Below are 17022 nucleotides of genomic sequence, written 5' to 3'. Positions count from 1 at the left end.
ACAGATGGGAATGCAAGGTCCACATGCCAGGGAGCTCCCCAGGGAGTGTCTAGAGAAACTGGGGGTATCTGCAATGGAATGGAGGATAGCCCAGAAGAGGTAACATTCTTCCTCTTCTTCTTGGCTCACGTCTGAATTTATTGGGGTTTGTGTCTCCACACCAGGAGCAGTGTAGGTGTTTAGCTGGACCCCTGACATGGACTGCAAGTAGGTTTTGTCTCAACCAACTTATCTGCACCAGTACAGACCTAGAGCTCATCCTGTTTTCCATGTAACCCTCCTGCCTTAGAGGCCCGTTGTCTGGACATCATGAACTGCAGGATTAATCACAGATTATAATATTTTAAACAGAACACATTTGCCATGGGTTGTTTTTTTCCAGAATATAAGTTTTCAGAAATGCAGTATAATTATTCATGCAGTTAATTGCATGATTGCAATAAAAACAAAAATGTCTGCTGTTTCTTCTAAGTGCAGGGGTTAAAAAAAGAAAAAAATACAATTTTAACTAATCAACAGCCTTATCTTACTCTTTCTGCAGTGTTTAATCACAATGTTTCCAGCATATACACAGCTTGCAACAAAGACCCAAACTAGTTAATTTTCCTAAAGCAAGAAGTGTTACGAAACTTGCAAAGCAAATAAGCCGATCTCCACCTTCTAAATATAAAGATATCCCACAACAGCAGGAAATTAAGTCCCGGGAAGTCTGGGCTCCTGGCAGTACTGGGGTACAGCACAGGCATGGGGGAGCTCGGGCAATGGGAGCAGCAGTGGGGAAGGGGGGGCAGGGAAGGTTGAATCCACACAATTCCCAGGGCCGGGACTGTGCCTGTGCTGTCTCTGACAGCGCAGCCCACAACAGCTTCAATTTCTTGTCATTTTATCAATGAGAACCAGAAATTTGCGAAGACCAGCCTTCACTGCACTTCATTATGTTTTTAGCATAAACCGAAAATCAATTGTGTCTTGTTAAAAAAAAATTCCACCACAACAAACTAATTAGTGAGCCTCATTAATTTTTTATGCACGTTACTAATGTGCACGAAGCCAGCTGACCTTTCAGTGACTGGTGTCGCATACATTACACACTCCACGTTTTCTGAGACTTACAGGAGTTGCAACACGTTTTGCAAAAAGCAAAGCCCGGCTTTTCGGTGAAGCTCAGCTTCTCCCTCCTGCCAGGTAATTCCTGATCACGTCTGCCTAGTCCAGCGTGGCCAAACAATCAGGGAAGCACAAAGACACCTCTAAGCTATTTCCACCTGGAGAACAGATGCAAGCAAAGCCTGGCCACACCTGAGGGTATGAGGGAACACAGGGATTCAGTGGTCACCGAGAAAACCATCCCTGCAGGGACTGAGGATGCGCAGTCTCTGTCCTGCTCACCCCCAGGATGATGCCAACTTCCATCCCGCTCAAATACTCACGGCAGGGGACACTCACTGGTGGTTTCATAACAAATAGCCCAAATGCCAGTCAGTCCATCCCAAAGCCAGCCTCAGCATGGCCCAAAGCATGGGATGTGCCACTGAGAGATGCATGTGGCCATTAAGCCAGTAAAGCAGAAATAAAAGAATTTGGGAGTAAAATAAAACTTCTGCTTGAGTAAGGACTTCTGGATCAGGCATTAAATCTGCCTGGTATCTCTCTCCAGTGTTATCACACACCTATTTTCTCCTTGTAAAGCACAGTATTGATTTTTAAATGTTTTCATTCACACTTAGAAGCTTTCCAGGATGGGACTTTATTCTTCAATATTATCCACTGAACAGTGAAACACGGGATCATGTTGCCTGGGAGCACGAGAAGGTATTAATCACTGGAGGTCCATAAGAACAGCCTATCTGCAAGGAATTTCACAGGTAAAGGTGAGCTTTCCTTGGGACATGGGCATGGATTAGATGACCCTTCATGTGCCCTCCCAGTCCTATTTCTCTACAAATAGTCAAGCACGCTCTGCATCTGAAACAAGAAGGAGAGTTATGCTGCCCTCTGAGACATCAGCAGCATCTCAGCAGTGGGGAAGATGACAGGTTATCCTACTTTATGTCATCCCTCTAAAATCTGGCTATCTTGGAGCTTATCTGTAAGCCATACTCTGAATTTCTGAGATCTTACCAATCACCACAATGTATTGCACAAAAAAAAGCAGCAGCTTCTCACAACTGAACACACTTTACAACAGGATTTCCTGGGTCCAATATAGTCTCATCCTGATACTGGCCCATATTCACCATGGGAATCTGTCATGTTTGGAGGGTTAATTTGTTAAAATACAGCAAAGTGGCAAGTATTGAGAAGCATTATCCGAGTGACAAGTGCTTATGCATATTTTATGAAGCATCTTCAGCCACAGTTCAATGTATCCAAGAATACTTCTGAAAAATGGCAGATTCTGGAGGGGATTTGGAGAGGAAATAACATATAGAATAGGAGGACAGATGTTGCTAATTTATGATGCAAAGGCCTTTACTGAAAAGTGCAAATTTTGCTTAAGATTCTCTACAAATGCTATTTTAATGCTGATTTCCTCCTCTTTAGAATTTCACAAACTCTTCTCTATAAGAACTTCAGCTTGGCTCAGAAGTTTAGCTTGGATCAAAAGCAGCATCTGTAACCAGCAATTAAACTGGAGCTTCAGTATTTTGCATGTTTTTAAAGCATATCCACCTTTTAACAAACCCACTTGGAAAAACACGGCTAAGCTGTATGTTGGAAATGTGAGAGTGCAGGAGTGAATTCTGCCCTTCTGCCTTCACTCTTGTCAGGGTTATTGGGACTTTTTGACCTGGGACTAAAATCAGAACAGCAACAGAGCAGGAGTCAGTGAGATAGATGGTTGTTAATATCCAAAGAGGTCAGAAAACAGAAGCTAAATCATCTCTTGAAAAAAGAAAAGTGGGATGTATTGGTCATTCCCAATGCCTCATGCACCATCTCATGATCTTGCTTTTTCCTGTCAATATTTAAGATGATTTTGAACACGAATCATCTGGTTCTCCTCTCCTCCCTTCCTGCTCTACCCCAAAAGGTTTGAACTACAAATGAGGAAGACACTTGTCTCATGTCCCACATGCAAGAACCTGCACAGCTTTTCTGCTGACCAACCCTCCACAGGGATATGTGTCTTCATGGTTCCTCTGCAGCCCTCCAAAGACAACACATTACAGAGCAGATTATTTTCTGCAAGGCTGCGACAGAGGGGTCTGTGAAATCCTCCCTGTATGTAAATATCAGTTAAAAATAAAAAAGGAGAACCATGTGCTGACTTCTCCTTCTGGCATTCACTTCAGACACTGCTGGATCATGCCAAAGTGCAAATGAATGGCAGACACCATTGTGTGCAGTCATTGCACTGAAAAACCTACATCAGTCCAGGGCTTTCACTCTATCACAGGGCAGCTTTTCCTCCTCAGTTAAGGCAGAATAGTTATTTTGCACAAGGTGACATTTAAAAACCAAAGACGTTCCAAAAACCCCCACAACTTTATGGTTACATAAGTCAGCAATCAAAAAATTCAAGAATTGGAGTTCCCTGCACAACCACTCTGCGGATGGGAGCACCAGGGGTCAACTCCACAGCTGGGACAAGGCAAAAGCCTAAAACCTCATCCACCAACCCAGACCCATGATTTGGAGTGTCTCAAGCTCCTCTATTTACTTCCACTACACAAGAGCATGAGCTCAAATCAGAGCTGTTCTGCATTTCACTTCCAATTCCAGACTTCTCTGTCTCTCCTGCACATCAGGAATGCCAAGGTGGGACCTCAGAGAACAAGGAAAGGCAAGCAGAGATCACCGAGGCAGCGTGGGCTGCACCTATTTCCTTGGCACCACAGATAAAATCCGTGGTGAAGGATTCATAATCCATAATTCAGTGGCAGTCTCTACGCCCATGGATTGTTCCAGCCCAAACAATTAATGACCGTCAGAGATAAAAGCTGCTGACAGCCGGCTCCTGAGGCGGAGCGTGGGGGTAGCAGTGCTAATTATAAGCAGTGCTGATGTCTGGGCTTATCTGAAGCACAGGGGACTCTGCTCCTCCATTAGTGCTGCCTGAGATACACTGTCCATCACCAGGTCACAAAGGCACAGCCACACAGCCACAACACCCCTGCAAAGGAGGGTCTATGAACACCTACACCCCACCACCAACACCTCAAACCTGTCGCTGCTGCTCTGTTCCCAGTGCTGGTAGTGGTGTCCCCAGTGGCAGAGAGCTCTGGGGAGGGTCTCAACCCCACAGGCACTGCAGGCACCTGGCCAGATCCAGCACAGCCCCTCTGCTGCTCTGAGCATGGCAATACTTCATGCTCACATAACCCACAGTGCTTTTGGAGGAGAGAGATTATCCTGCACAACGCTACCTCCTCGCCCATCCCAAGCAGAATTTATTTACCTTTTTTTTGTTTGTTTGTTTTAATCTGATAAGTTGAAATTTCAGTACACTTGTCTGCAAAAACACTGCATTACAGAGACATATAACAAATACCGACTGTTTATAGACTCGGTTATTTATTCCCAGCGTATCTTCCTGCCTTTTACTGGCCACGTCTTTTATCAGCAATAACCAAGTACCTTTCAAGTTGACAACCTGTTTGGTTTACGGCTGGAAAATGCATCCAAGCGTCTTTCAAGCTTGTTCTCGCTGCATGGAATTCAAATTGCTCAATGAATGTCATTTTTGCAAAGTATAGTTTAGATATTATTCACATTTTGCTTTGGGTTTTTTTGTTTATCATTATTGGCTCCTCAAGGCCAAGCAAACTTTTCACAGTCAACAGTGTAAGTGCCAGAACCAAGTCTCCTGGTCCACCTATTGCCCAAAATTATAGTGTCTGAAAAGAATAATAATCATAATGAAGGTCCAAGCAATTTCAAGATGCTAAGCCTTTTCTAGTTAGCATGAAAGGGAGCTAGGCTTCAAGGATTTAGGAACAAAATCAGCTCATGAAGACTGACAAAAGAAAAGGAAGTAGCTGGAGGCTGACTTTGGAGCAGCTTTGCAGGGGTGCCCAGACTGCTGGGACCTGCAAGGCACACACACAGCTACAGGATTTCAAGTCAAAAAGAGAAGCCCACACTCAGACATGGACTCCAGCCCTGTCATGTCCATTGAAACAGAGAAGATGGTTTCACTTACACATATGGAGAAAACACCAAAGCACTGGAATGAAGCCGAGAGGCTCCTCAGGATGTGTGGTCACCTCCCATACCTGCTCCCCTCCCACACTCAGGTACCAGCTGGCAGGAGTCTGACCTCCTCCTTCCCTGCCAGTGCTCCACCTCCTCACCAAGAGCTTACTTCACATCACTCTTCCCATCATTTATTTCCTTTTGAAAGTGCTGATTCTCAAACAACAATCATGCTTTTGTGTTTTAATGTTTTGATTGTACTTAGCTCCCTGCTCTCCCCCAAGTCCCCCTCCAGGTTCACAGCAATGACACCTTCCCTTCAGATTCCCTCTCCAAGAGCCATCATTTCTCTCCCTAATTGAATTGTTGTCATGGAAATCATTCCTCCTCTCCATCTTACTGAAAGGTTTTAAAAAAAACAGCCCCCTGGCTCTACCACCTCTCCAGCAATCAGCCACACCACGGCTCCTCCCTGAGCACTCCACAGCCCTGACAGCAATGTGAAAGCCCCCCCGTGCCCTCCTCCCACTGCCCCACAAGGGCTGACTCGACCCAAATACCTGGGCACCAACACGAGGAATCATTTTTGGACACCACACAGGTGATTGCCAGGTTTGCCACACCACTTTCCTTCTCAGAGGTGCAACACCCTCAACAGCTCAGGAGCCATCAGCTACCAAAGGCAGGGTGCAGCCACAGCCACCTGTTCTCTGTCAATATGCATATACAGAGAGAGAGATATAGATGTAAAGTGTTTGGGTATTTTGTATAAAAACGTTTTTGCTTACATAACAGCCAGTAATTCTGCAGTCAAGAAACTGTCTGTTTTTCCAGGCTGGAAAGTTAATTACTGAAAATCACCTTTGATGAACTTCCAAGACAAAGGCTGCTGGCTCCAGAAGCAGAGCGGGGCTCAGCTGGCTCCAAAGAGAGAGGAAGAAACAACTGTGCTCAAAATATAACCCATTGAACTGCTACAGTGGGCACCTGTACCCCGGTGCTGGAGGCTGCAGGGCCACCAAACCCAGGCCACCTTCTCCAACTTTATTTGACAAAGGCAAAAACAGAGGTCAATGTGAAGCCAAGGACAGCTTTCAGCTCTTCCTAATAGTCAGGGACTGCACAGAGAACCAGGATTAAAACACCCTAAATCCCAGCTAGGAAGACACAAGCAAGCATTCAGCCATGACTAATACCCCAAATATTCTCAAGATGGAAAACAAGAAATCTCTTCCATGATCATTCACTGACATAGTCCCATAAAGCTACTAATTAGAATGGTGTTTACAGTCTATATTTCATGTCATTTGATGTTTTTACTCTGATTAGTTATTCTATCACCTGCAGAGAGCTAGTTAGCTGAATGCAAAGATGTCATTGGACTTAATCAAGTAAAGTAGCATTTCAGAGAGGGAATTCAGCTAGCTCCATCCTGCTCAGTGCTGTTACCCTGTTAATAACTTCTTCTAAAATTAAAGTTGAATGTAAGCTAAGAAGAGTCAAGTTAGGTCAGTGCTCAGAAGAGAGACATGTGCAAGAAAACGGGTGAGCTGCAGAAAACCCGTGTATTACTGATCCTTTCTTCTGCATAAACAACCCAGCTGGACAGCACAGCTTCTGCAGGAATTATAAAGTAAGGTTTAGTGGTCCTGTGTTCCCAGACTACACAGTGCATCTCCTAGGAGAAGCAACACTCCCCTCAGGGTCTTCTCACACCAAGCCCTCTAGCCTACCTGAACTGCTTTCAGATTTGAAATATAATAGGAAGATGTTCCCTCTCTCCCAGACAGGTCATCAGTGGCCACTCTGGGCCCCACATCCCACCAAACCCTCCTCAGGGCTGCTGGAGCAGCAGCATCACGTCATGTGCCTCCCCTGCACACAGTCCTGCAGAGAGCTTTTTTATCATTCCATGTCATGCTGATTTTTGTGCTGCTGATACCCCACTGTAACCCCCAATCCTTTGCCTCAAGTGCTGCCCAGCCTGCTGTTTGCCATCCGCTGCAATTCTTGCCCCAGGCTACCACTTGACCCTTTCATCCCTTTTTCCAGAACACCATTTCAATCTGTCCAGATTATTTTAAGAAAGCGCTCTGGTTTTCCTTCCCCGAGAATGTGCAGTCTCTCCCGACTTTATATCACCTGTCAGCTTAACAAACGTGTTCTCCATTCCATTACCCAGATTGATAATGAAAATATTGAACTCAGATGGACAGGAGCCAGCCCTGCAGAGCCTCACAGATTTTTCTGGGAATTCAAGGTAAACAGGCTGGTCCATAAAGCCCTGACTCCTCTTTTCCCTCTGTTTTACACGCTGGTACCACTTTTACTATTCTGTTTCTACCATTAAACTCCCACCTTGCTCGCACACCTGATGCTCTCACTGTGATGCTGCAGACAGATCTCTGGGGCACCTGAAGCCCCCAAGATCCTGCTGAAAACACCTCAAATTGCAGCTGACAGGGAGGTGTCCCCTCCATTAGAGGCACACGTGGGGTTACTCACAGTGTCCCAGGAGAGCCTGGCCCCCCAACACCTCTGGCCTTTCCCTGCCCAGCACTCAGGACCAGCACCCTGGTTGGTGGAAGACACAAATATGCTTTGGCTTTAGAACAAAAATTGTTGCTTTTTTCCCCCCCATTTAGCTTCCTAATCACAGCTAGCCAAGCTTGAAAATGCTATCGTGCATTATGCAATAATCCACGGAGAGCAGGGGGACTTTGCATAAACTGTGTGCTGTAATGAAAAGCATTTCCCCCCCCTTTGCCAAGGGGCAAAAAAAAAAAAAAACAAACCCACACAAAACAAACAAAACCTCTGTTCTCTAAGAGAATTTTACCAGCTACTTGTTCTGTTTCAGTCATACATCTACTGACAATACTTCTGACAAAAGCACAGCAGAAAACAGCTCAATTCGCAAAAAGCTGGGCTGTGTTCATCTCTACAAAAGCCCCTGATTTGCCCCAAATTCCACTAAAAAAAAAACACTAGTAAAGGCTGCTTCTCCAACTGAGGGGATGGGTTCCTTTTTGGAAGAGAAAAAAGCCATTATTTAGTCATTAGAATGGAAAAATATCTCTCTCTACAAGACACAGAGCACTGAAATATTCTAAAATTAATAAACTGGTCTACTTGGTGCATTTTAAAATTAGATTTCATTTTTCAGAGAACCTGTATGCAAAGTTGCAGCCTAATGCAAATTGAAACAGTAATAAACACTTCAAAAACATGTTTATAATAGAAATGCTAACAAATCCTTAACTATAATGATAATGGCTTGCTAGGCAGCTCTATAATGTAAAATTAATCCTTAACATGTCTTAATTTTTTTTCCACTGGGTCATTTAATAATGTGATAACTCATTTCTTTCCTCTGCCTTCATCTCTCACATTGCCATGGAGACAATTGTGAATCAGATATAAATAAAAATACTCTAACACTGTGGCACCACATGTTCTTTTGATCCATTGCCAACATGATTTTAAAATTACAGGAATACACAGGAGCTCAATAATTAACAATTCATTTGCTAAGAAATCGCTTCTTTTTAGCCGGTTTCCTGGTGATTTGCTAAGTCAGGACTGCTCACAAACATGAGCAAAAAATTAAAAGTTCTGTATTTCCTTTCAAATACCCACCTTGCACTTCAATCAGCAACTCAGAGGCAAACAATTATTGCAGGCCAGAGCCCGAGAGCCAGCCCTGCATTTCCTTTTGTAGTCTCATCAGTCTCGGTGTGATTTCTAACAGGAATAAATTTCAAGGTAATTTTTAATTGTATGAGCTCGGAATTTACTTACAAGGAAAAACAGAAGTATGCAGTGAACAAGTTTATTGCTGGCCTCTTATTATCTGAAGTGTCAAAACGAGGGCACGGATCCCTGCCTCTGTATTAGTTTGTTAAGTACATACAGCAGTAGAAAGATTAAGAATCATTATGCATTAATGATCTTGACACCCCTTAATTGCTACCCACTGACAGAGGCCATAATCCCTCATATTATCCACGTTCTCAGGAATTCTGACGCAAGACTCTCCCCCGTGACAGCACCAACGTGAATTTGCACAGGGGCAGGTCTGGTCCAGCACCTTTTCATACCAGAGGATGCTAAACTGAATCCTTGCTGAGGAGCACATGATCTCGAGGACCTCCAGCACTCTCAACACGTGCTCACTGTCACTGTACACGACCTGCAACAACTCACAGCTCCACACTCACGACATGAGGACGGTCCTGGCACTCCACAATTAAGGATTTGAGCTTATTAAAGAGCTCCACTCTGTGCTTAAACCTTTCAAGTCTGGGAAGAACTCACAGTTTTATAAAGGCTCTTATGCAACTCCAAAACTTTCGTTTGTAGTTACATAAACCCCTCAGTTAAGCAGCATTATTGTACTATTTACGTGGTATTCTGTCCAGCCTCACCAGGCATTCCCAGCCCAGCATCCCAAGAGGAGATATGTTTCTCTGCACAGCATTTTGCATCTTCTGCTGCCTTAGAAGTGGAAGGGCCAGCGTGGGCTGACCAAGTTATTAATCACTGCCATGTCTCTTCCATTAAAACATATAAGCTACAACCCTACAAATGCCTCTGTGCATCACAGGGAAACCTCACAAATACAAGGTCTTGTAAAAAAGCCTCCGGCTTCAGTAACTGTTCTGTCCAAAAGGATTCGAAGTGATTTAAGAGCTCAACTCTGACTCTCAAGAGCAAAACAGACACCAAAAGAGTTTAAATAATAGTGAGGACTCAATGGCTCAGAGCTTGCCTTCCCAATATAATTCCCTCTGTAATGGTTAATTATAATTAGTGATACGGCAGGTACAGCTTGATATCAGCCCCATCCTTTTGGTGATTTACAATGATCTGCTTCTAGAGCAGGACAGAGGAAGAAAAGAAAGGAAAAAGTAAAAATAAAAAAGGAAAGAGAGGGGAAAAAAGGTCACTCTTTCCCATGACAGCTGCTTAGAGCTGGTCCACGGGGACATAACACATGTCAACCAGCCCCACCAGCTGTCTGCAGATGGAGAGCTTCACCAGCAGCTGCTCCAGCTTTGGCTCTGCCCTCTCCTCCACTGCAGTAACTCACAGGTGGACACATCCATGGCCAGTGCTTTCAGAAATGGGACATCAGTGCACCTGAGGCACTCGCTCTTTCTCTGTCAGCACGTACAGGGCAATGGCATTCAAACCCTGCTTCAAATCCAAACCCTAAATAAATACAGTAGATAATACCTGGATAAAACCTAGTAGGGAACCTGTGGCTGGCAACCAGCATGGAAATGTAAACACAGAGTAACGATTTTGTATAAGGTGAGTTCATTTTTTGTGCCTCCCTGCCACTCAATCCTGGCATTTGATCAAGCAAAGTAAGCTGGTATTTTAGTGAGGGACACAAATAACCCCGAAATGAAGGAAAACTGCATGGTGTTCAGTTCTGCACAGTGGATAACACCAGCCCCATCACCACAGGGCAGGTGAGCAGGGACACACAGACCTCCTGCACATGGACACACTACTTTCAGATTCCCAGGAAATGCCAAACAGTCATGGGAGGTGTAGGAGAATGCAAATCAGCAGAGAAGGCAAAAAGCAGGGACAGAGGGGGCTCTTCTTCACTTTTTGCACAATTTGACCTAAATTACGTGCTCGCTCTAAGCAGTCAGGGGCGGATTTGGGAGCAATAAGTTCCTACAAGGCTTTAGCCTTCTGCATAGCTCTGCTGCAGAAAAGCTGCACGACTTCCATATCTCTTAATGGGCAGCTTTTGCCTACTGCCTATGTCCAATTTCTCCCTTTGATCTGGCCCAGTAGCCTATAAACAAAGTCAAAATACAAACATCGATATCCATATCACAGAGTCAAGGCAGGAGGGAATTTTTAGTAGAGGGAGAGGGCTTAATGCAGAAAATAACTTTGACATTTTGTTGTACTCGCCGAAAAACTCTTCAACACCTACAGCCTGGCTAAGACATTTGAAAATACAGATGAGTTTCCAATCGATGCACAGCTTATCCTTGGGAGGAAAGCAAGGCATAACAATGCCACGTTATATATCCACTATCCCAGTGGGACAAATCAATGATTCACGATTTTTCTAAGTGCTGGGCTGTACCATACCCTTCCTCCTCCTCACTGGTGCATATTTCCATAACAAAATGAACTGGTCTGGTGAACTGACCTCAGCTGTGGTGTTTGCTACAAAATCTCACAGTTAACCCCAGCTTCAACACCCTGAGAATGCTCCCACTGATGGGCAAGGCTGGCATTGCTTGGTCTGAAATCCCATCAGCTCCAACTGCTGAGCTTCAAAAAGAGAAAACTGACAGAGAAATGTACCAAGACCTTTGGGGAGACATGAGAAAGAAGAAGCCTCAGCCCTCAGAGATGGAGGTGCTGGAGTGAAAGCTGACTAAGTCAGTAGGTAAGACAGATGTGCACAGAAGTCTTCCATCATCCAAACCACCTCTTCTCCCCTTATTCCTTGTTCCTACAGTTTGCTTTGAAAAAAGTTGCATAGAATCAGATTTCAACTGGGGAGCTTCCATGCATGGATGGCAAGAGGGAAGGAAGGGAAAGACTGGGATATTCCTCCCTGCAGAGCCACTGTCTCACAGCAGGGAAACTCAGGGACAGCTCAGGGATGGAACTAACACAGATCCCGAGGCAAACAGAGCACAGGGCTTACCTTAGCAGGAAAGTTTCAGCTGTGGAGCTGGCTTAACATGTTCCAACAGAACAACTTGGAGGGAGGGTTGGTGGCACCCCCCAGCCCTGCTGCCCACCCCAGCTATTGCCAGCACTGCCCGTGTGGTGCCTGCCTGGCACGGGAAGGCAGAAGCCTCGTGGTGGCCCAGCCAGCTGGGCTGCCCTGGGCCAGGCAGGGGGAGAGAAGGCAGCTGGAGCTGTCAGCTGCAGGAGTCCCCTCCGTCTGGCTTGGAGGCAGCCAGGCAGGACTTGGGATGGCAGCCTAATCTTGCAAACATTATCTCTGCTTTGTGACTGCAGAACTGAGACACGCACAGATGAAGCGTCCGCTGAAATTCAGAGCCCAGCCACTGTGCAGGACTTAACACACATCTCCTGATCACAGCCTAATAACTTAAAACACAAGACTATCTCCTACTCTCCTCCATCTAAACACCTCAGTAACCATTAAACATTCAAAAGGGAGCAGCAAAGCCTACACACCAATTAAACCGTGATTCAGTAAAACAACATCTTTGTGATGGATGTGCTGCGATATCCTGTGTGCTCCTTCTGCAGGGCTCTGCTTTTCATCGGCTGCTGTAGCATGGAGTTTATAACACACAAGTTCCCACCCTTGTTAAGATTTTGCTGCCTATGTTCACTATCAAAGGCTCCCCATATTTATTAGCAGTTTGGTAACAAAGCGAAGCACTTGTGAAACTGGCCCCAAGCTCCGCTCGCTGAACTGTGAATTAACTGTAAATATAATTAGAGCTCTACCTCACACTCGGGACTGGGAGGAACAGGAGGTCTGCCCCAGAGCTGTAACTACAGCAGTACGCAAGTCCAGGGCTGACAAAAATAGCAACCCCAGCTAAAAGAGCAGAATTAATTACATGAACTGTTAAAACAAGCTACACAGAGTGGTTGTTCCTCTACTTCAAAATTAAGAGGAAATTCCTTCCTGCACTGTTTGAGGAATGAGCGACAATTGGAGCAGCCACAGTCCCCTCCCACTGCACTGCTGATTTCCAGGAGTTCTGATTCCATGAAGCACTGCTCAGTCACAGAGAAAAATTAAACCAAAATTTTCTAAGACAGAGCTGCAAACTGATTTTCAAAGGTACCCTTCTGCACCCTTTCAGGAAAGTCCAGCCTTCTGGTAAGAGGATGAACACAGCCATCGTCAGCACCTCCAGGCAGCTCCTCCCCAGCGAGAAGAATGGTGCTCTCATAAGACAAGCAACAAAAGATGAGCAGGGCTGTAATGGAAGGGCAAAGAGAGTTGTGACAGCTGAAAACCCAAGATATTTTCAGGAAATTATGTACTGTTCACCCTGTTGTACTGGGGGAGCCTCAGCAGTGAATCCGAAAAGGGAAGGTGATAACGGGTCAGCAAGGACCAGAGAGAGCAGAACCAGCTCAATTTGAGTGCAATAAAGATCAGATGAAGTGATCCCAAAAGGGGATCTGTCAGGAAAACTGCAGCAACAGCTACAAGTCACAGTTTGGAAGACTTAGTCTGATGGTCAGGAAGGTATTCCCTCAGAGACAGCACAGGAACAGGTGCCAGGGAGAGGATGAACCCCCATTCCAGGGGAAGGGGCTTTGGGGCTCATCTCACATGAGCAAAACCACTGCTCATGTAGGCAACTGTCCTCCAAGCAGGAGGCTGGAAACCTCCAGAAGATCCTTCCAACCAACATTTCCACAGTTGGAAATCTCACAGTGTGAGATCAAATGAGGTGCATTTGGTAGGGTGCTGCACCCATCCACACATTTCTGCCCTAAATCCGTGATGGCAGAGGAAGGCAACACGCCATAAATCAAACAAAAAGCCTCGTAACACAATGTCTCCTTGTGTTGCCTTCTTCCATAAACAAGCAAGATTTATGCATTCCTGGGACTGTTAACAAGAGCCATTTGTCTTTATTTCTGCGTGTAACTAATGGAGACACCAGCAACATTGATGAGCCTCGTGGGATTAATTAATGAAGCCATTTTCAAGGGGGTATCTGTGGGCTTGGTTTCTCTCGTACTAAAGGAAACGTCGAGTGTTTTTTCAAAGCACGGGATGAAATTTCATTTAAGAGACCAATGGCCCATGTGAGTGCAATCATTACCCGGCCTAGCAAAAAATTACTGGTGTCCAGAAGGTTGACGACTTTCTCAAGTTTTCTTTAATTACTGCATTTTACAGTTATTAAAGCAGCACAGAGAATCAAATCCAACAAGGCCATAAAAGGAGGAAAAAAAAAAAAAAAGCCGGAGGGTCCATATGGCTCCACATGCTGATGGTCAGAACCAAGCAGGTTCTTTTAGTTACCCATTTCAAGCCAGTCTGGAGGAACCTGGAATTCAGGACTCTCCTCTTTCCCAGGACAATCACACAAATCAGAATTAAAAAAATAAATAAATAAAAGGTAAAAAACCTCACGGTCCCACAATAAATCAAAGGCTCAGCAGGGCTTAGCATCCTATAGGCTCATGTTTTCTATAGGTTCATCTTTCTGTTGAGTGACCTTGTTGGGAGGGGTGGAAGGACAGAACTGACCGGAAATACTGGAGACAGTTTAAACTTTGTAAATATGAGCTTTCACCGAGACGACACAAGCAGAAATGAGTCATTAACTTAATTCATTTTATGAAAAAGTTGAATAAAGGTTAATAGAAAATTAGTCATCTTTCCTTATTTTTTTTTCCTACCCATCCTATATAATTTAATTAAAAACGTGCTCTTGAGTTCCAGAGGATGATTAAAAATAACCTCTTAAAATAACCCCTTTTCTATTAAACTCCTTAGGTTTGTACAGGAATTCCTATAGAACCTTATTAAATTTCTGTTTACCTCTGCTACATTTAATTTCTATTCTACACATCTTTTCCTTAAGTCCAAAGGGATTTCATGATGGTGGTGGCTTATTAAATAAATATTATTTCCCATGGTTGGCAGTTCAAACTTAAGATCAGTGCAGGAGAACATCCACGGCGTAAAAAACTCTTTAAAAAGCAACACTATTTGCTTTGCTTTTCTGAATGGAACACAGGAAGACAGCTGAAAAGAACTTTTCTAGTTATCACTACTGTAACTTAGCAGAACAAGACAGGAATAAGGTTGGAATGGCTGCTGTTGGTTAGTTTTTTTACTTCTTGGTATTTTAATTTCACAGTGGCGCATGCAAGAACACAACCCATAGCAACTCAGTCTCTCTACAGGCTTGCTGAAAGCCAGGAATGTTTTTTCCCAGTTTTCTTGTGTTGCTGTGGAGCCACAGTACAGAGCTCTGTAGCATTTATTACAACAAGGCCAGATTGCTTTACAACAGGTAGGATATATTCAACAAAACCAAAAAAGTCCAGAGCTTGCAGGCATATGAAACCTATTCAAAACAGCAGAACAGCTCCATTATCCTCTTTCTGTCAGCCTCCTCGAAAATTTGATCCAGCTAAATTCATTCAGCTGTTTCTGTGTTTGGTTCTGAATTTGTGACTAAATCTACACAAGTCAGAAGCCCAGAAAGGTTTGTCCAAGTTGCACAGACCTGCTTCAATTTTTAAGCAGCAAAACGACCAGCAAACCTCACACCCAGAACCCACCTTGCTGCACAACCAATGATGCAACACTGAGGAACCAGCTTGGGGGTGGTCCAATATTTTAAGCTTGGCTTCACCAAACCAGGTCTGCTGAAGGCCTGCAGACTGTAATGGGACTTAGGTGCTTAAATATCTTATTGGACTTTATTATGGGAATACATCAGCACTTCCAAGGGAAGATGGGAGGTGAATAGTCAGCTGTAAACACCCAAGCACGTGTGGTCATGGGGAAGGGAGGTAGACCTGGCACGTGGCACATGTCCTCACCACCAAGGCCTCCAAAAGAGCCCTCCAGGAGCAGTGCCAAGGTCTTTCCTGGCCCACAGCCGCCTGCCTCCACAGCACAAGACCAATGCACAGGCAGAATATGCCATTTTGAAACTAACTGCACAAGAAAATCTTTGATATCATGCAGCCGATCCTAAGGGGAACAATTATAGGAGATAAAAAGAACAGACAGGGGAAAAAAAAAAAAAAAAAAAGATTTACACAGTTTCTACATTTCATTAGGAAAGCCTGTGGATTCGGCAGTCACCTTGAGCAGCATTAAGGAGGGAAAGGAGGAGCCAGTAAACATTCAGGAGCTGTAACATTGCAGCTCTGCCCTCAGGTAACTGTGCTGCCATTAAAGGCCAAATCTAATAAGAGCTCATTCTGGCTTGCAAGCCAGAAAGGCCTTCAATAATCAATTAAACCAAGATAAGGCTGCATCTGATTCCATGCAGACGGACCACTCAAGCCTGGGCCCCTCATCAGTTTTCCGAGATCAATATGGATCAATGCATCATGGTCAGGCACATATCAATCATCCCTAAAGGTTGTGATCGAACACCAGTTCTCTGAGCACAGAACAGGAGCCCCTCCCTCATTTTTCTTTGCAAAGCTGAGACTAAACTGTTTTGTTCCCCAAGAATGACGTGGAAGGAGGACTAAAGGGGAACCTTTCTGTTTAAAAGGAACACCATATTACATGAAAGGGGGTTGTGTTCTTTAAGACCCAGAACGAAAATCCCAGCTATGATCCGTATGCAAAGGACCTTACAGCAGCTGTCTAACTGCCATGGACTCAGTTCCCTCACGGTTTTATTGCCACTGAACCTTGCCCAGTTTTCCACCCCAACATCAGATTTTCTTTTCTGAACAGAACAGAATAATTCCTAATTTGAATTCCACTGCACAAGAGAAACAGCCTATAAAATCTTAAAAAGAATCCAGTTCCCTCTAGCAGAATAGAAGATATATTTGGCTTCAGGACTGTATAGAGCAGAAAATGAAATTAAAATAACAGACATCATAGAGTTTGATAGCATCGTCCAGTCTCAAAGACCTCAAAATACATCACTAACTGCAGCAGCCATTGCTCTGTTAGACAACTACACATCTCCAAAGTGAATCATATATTCAAGAGAGGAGTTTGAAAGTCTTCATGAAAATGGAAAGTACTTTGTCGATCCACAAAATGCTATCAGCTCTGGGAGGGAGCACAGCAGCACTACTCAAAGGTCATAACATTCACCATAGGTGTGCCTGTTACTCCAGCTCAGTTTAGACAGCAAGAGTAAATTAGCATTTACTCTCTCACCAGCAGAGAAAGAT

General features: G+C 44.4%; 1 protein-coding gene across 5 annotated transcripts in view; it reads right to left on the bottom strand.

Moving 5' to 3' along the window:
- TMEM132B (transmembrane protein 132B) overlaps positions 1–17022 on the bottom strand; it is a 227175-nt gene that overhangs the window by 186424 nt on the left and 23729 nt on the right. For 2 of the 5 annotated variants that reach the window (XM_027689453.1, XM_027689454.1), the window contains exon 2: positions 8779–8883. The exons of the other annotated variants lie outside the window; for them this stretch is intronic. The gene's annotated coding sequence lies outside the window, so the exon portion shown is untranslated. The remainder of the gene's footprint in view (positions 1–8778; positions 8884–17022) is intronic. 5 annotated transcript variants of the gene reach the window in all.

The sequence above is a fragment of the Neopelma chrysocephalum genome, unplaced genomic scaffold (genome assembly GCF_003984885.1).
Source record: "Neopelma chrysocephalum unplaced genomic scaffold, ASM398488v2 Primary Assembly neopelma1_77, whole genome shotgun sequence".
NCBI lineage: Eukaryota > Metazoa > Chordata > Aves > Passeriformes > Pipridae > Neopelma > Neopelma chrysocephalum.
Note: the sequence above shows the minus strand (reverse complement) of the source record. Positions and strands in the feature narration are given on the sequence as shown.